Genomic DNA, 3,803 nt, shown 5'->3' with positions numbered 1-3,803 from the left:
TAATTGAGAAAGACAAAAGAGAGAATCCATACTGTTCTCTGAATCCATACTGTTTGAACTTCTGGATGTGGCCAGACCACAATTGAGGGCACATTTGTCCTTCTTTGTTATGTAAGTCAACAAATTATTTTTCATTTGGGGGGAGTGGGTGCTTAAATCATTTGAACTGGATTTCTGTCACTTGCAACCAGAATATCGACTAATTTAGCATCATATGCAAAGCATATGACAGAATTCTTAAATTCATATTCTTAGAAGCTGAACAGAGGCTTTAGAGAGTGAAGAAGACAGATGATTTGGATTCTTTTTAAAATTGGATTTGTAATTCCAAATGATAAGATATTTTTAAAAGATATAAGTAATATTTGTGAAAGGTAGAAAGATACCAGTAAAAATTAATATGCATGTACTTACTACCCAATTTAAAAATATCTACCAGTGCCATTGGTGCCCCATAAGACCTTCCCCAATTACTCCTCTGACTATTTCCACTCACCCACCCAAAGGTAATCACTGTGAACTTTGTAATTGTCCTTCTCTCGCTTTTCCATATAATTTGGGTGTTTTTTTCTGGTAAACTGTAGAAAAAGTAATTGGAGGAGGCTAGTCTGAAGACTAGCAGACAGGGATAGGAGACAGGATAACTCTGAGCTCAACTTATCATCATTTGTGTGTGCTTTGGGTAGCCACTAGATCATGTTTCATCAAATAAAATTTAGGCAACTGATAAATGTATAAAATTATGTTGCTTTTTTTTCTGTTCTTTTTTTTTTTTTTTTGAGAGAGAGAGCAAGTGCAAGTGAGGGAGAGGGGCAGAGGTTGAGGGTGAGAGAATCAAGAAGGTTCCACACTCAGTGCAGAGCCCAACACAGGGCTCAACATGGGGTCTGATCCCATGTCCCTGGGATCATGACCTGAGCAGAAATCAAGAGTCAGATGCTCAACGAACTGAGCCAGCAGATGCCCTTAAAATTACATTTTTTGAAAGTAGAAAAAGCATCTTGCCCAGTTATTCCAGCACAGAAATGAGCTTTGGGTTTGGGTAGGGACACAGAGGGTAGTAGATTTGCTACCTGCCTCACCAGTGACAACCAGAAAGGGAAGGAGAAAAGAAGAACAAAAGAAAGGAAAGGAAAGGAAAGGAAAGGAAAGGAAAGGAAAGGAAAGGAAAGGAAAGGAAAGGAAAGGAAAGGAAAGGAAAGGAAGGTACAAACAATTCTGTTTCATGCTATATCCTTTCCCAATATGTAAAAAAGCTACCTGACACATAGTATGGTGTTTCTCATGACTTTCTATAGGACTGTCCTTTTCCTTCTATCAAATTCATTTTAAATGAATCACAAGAATTAAAGAAGGAATACTCCAGAGAAGTAATCCCTAATTATAAAATTTTGTGCAGTATGGCACTGAGTTGTAGGTCCATAGGAACGGAGTTTCCCAGTGTAAGTGGAACCTTCCTTTCACATCCTCACATTCTTGCTGGTTCACAAAATGAGAACGTCTGCTCTAGCTGTAGACACTGTAGCTACATGAATGCTACTCACTGGCTTCTAGTAGGAGGGACATTTTTCCTCTGTGTTTTGTGATGAGAGCCTGATGTTCAGTAGTTCACTTTTCACCATTGGATGGATCAAAGGGTTCAAGGCTGCTACATACGAGTGGCCTCTCACTCAGGTTCTCTAAGCCCAACAGGTATGAGTGGGCCATAGTACTTCAATGAGATGGCAGGGGAAATACCACTCTGCAGGCCCAACCCATCCTCCATTCATGTCCGAAACTTGTTGGGGAGGGAGTAGGAAGCCCATTTTGGCCCCACATTCTCCAGTTTTATCCATAATAAAATTCCCATGTCTATTTCTGTGTTTTATTCTCATTGTCCATTTCCTGTGTCTATTTCTCAGTTGGTTCAGAACTCAGAGGGGAGATGGAATTGACTGAATGGCCCCCTTGAAACCCCAACATACAACATCTCTCAAATTATATAATTTAATTAACTATTTCTGAGACTGTCTCATAAATCATAGAAAATTTTCTCTCCACATGAAGAAATTAAATGGTACAAATGAATATACAAGATGATTCTGAAGAGTAGGAAAAAAGACAGACATGTAAACTCTATGAAAATCAATCTTATCCCTACTCATAAAGTCTTCAATGAAACAATATGATTTTTACCCTCCTCTTTTTCTATAAGCCATAGTCTCCTCAAATACAGATTCAGGATTTGTAATGCTCTCCAGACTCCATGCAACAATCTCCAAATACTTAAATCAGCAAAACAAATTTACCCATGAACAGCCTAGGAGCTGCCAGCATCAATTAAAAATAAGTGGTGTATAACAAATTGATGAAGGATAATTTTGATGCAACACCATTTCAGTTTATACAATGCCTTCCATCTCTAAAAATAAGCAGACCTGAATAACAAAAAAAAAAAAATCCCTAAGAAACAAACAAACATTTGTTCCATTCAATAAGAACAAATTGCTTTTATGTTATCTGAAAGGGTTTAGTCAAACAGAAATATTGGCACTGAACCACAACATTTGAATATTTTGGCAGAAGTGCTTTTAAACCATTCCTCTACATAATTTAATAAAAATGGCACTACCATTGGAAAAATAATGGAACAGAAAACTTTGCAACATACAATCAAGTTACCATAAAATGTGAACATTATAAAAGCAGTTAAGCTTTATTATGTTGTTCATGGTTTATATGGGACTTACTCTTTAATGCCCTTGAAACTATATTTTTTAAAAGATGAGTTTTAAAATAACATGACTTCAAATGCTACAAAATAAAAATTTCTATTTTAAAACCATTGTCTCCAAATAAATAAGGAAGAGCTGTTTCTAAATAAGCCCAGAAATCTTTATGTAGTCAGTACTTTTCAGGGCCAGTTTCTCACCTTCCACTCCAAGTTTGGGCATCTTCTCATTAGTTCCTATTATGATTGCTCCAAATCTTTTCAATGTTTCCCAGGCTCTAGTGCTGTGTTCTCCACCAGACTCATAGTGATGAACCTGTGATACTAAGACTAAGAAACACCTCTCATCTTCTCTTCCTCTCTTCCCCCAAATGTCTGGAGAAGCTCTTCCTTTATTCCACTTTGCCCTCTACCTGTTCCAATTCCCTTCTCACCTGCAACAGCCTCAACACAGACTTCTCCCTGCCCTCTTCCAGTGATGCTCAGGGCCCCTCTTTTCCCTTTCTCTGACAAACCATGTGACAGATTTGGATCAAATCCAAATCCCAAAATCACTCTCCTACAGCAGCCACCGAGGTCATGCAAGTGAGAGAAATGAGCTGGTAGAAAGGATAACCATCAGGGACAGGGGGTCAAGAAAGCACATTATTTTCTAAAATGGACAACCAATTGTTGCCAAGAGGAAGCAAAGGCCATTGTTGTCAGATCTCCCAGTTTTTTCAAGAGAAAGAAAAAATTATGTTTTATGTGAAACCTCCCAATTTTTAAATATTGAAAACTAATTTTTTTTAGTCTTTGAACACTGTGGAGCACAACGACGTGCAGGTCAGCTAAAGCACAGCGCAAAGCACGTGTGTAGCTAGTCTCTTGCCTCTGTCTACACTTAATACCTCCATGACTCCAGTGTCTTTACCTGTTTTGCAGTTTGGCTTCCAACCACATCACTATACTGAAACTCGATGCAACACTCTCTGGATTCTTCTCATTCCTTACCATCCCTAAATTGCCACAGCATTGGACATCAGTGATTGACACTGATGACCAACTCACGCTCCTGGAAGTCCCCTCTCTTGGTGTCTACGACATCGTGTTT

Source organism: Lynx rufus, unplaced genomic scaffold (genome assembly GCF_022079265.1).
Source record: "Lynx rufus isolate CCGP_SWC_20201006 ecotype Redwood Valley unplaced genomic scaffold, mLynRuf1.p SCAF_6, whole genome shotgun sequence".
NCBI lineage: Eukaryota > Metazoa > Chordata > Mammalia > Carnivora > Felidae > Lynx > Lynx rufus.
Note: the sequence above shows the minus strand (reverse complement) of the source record.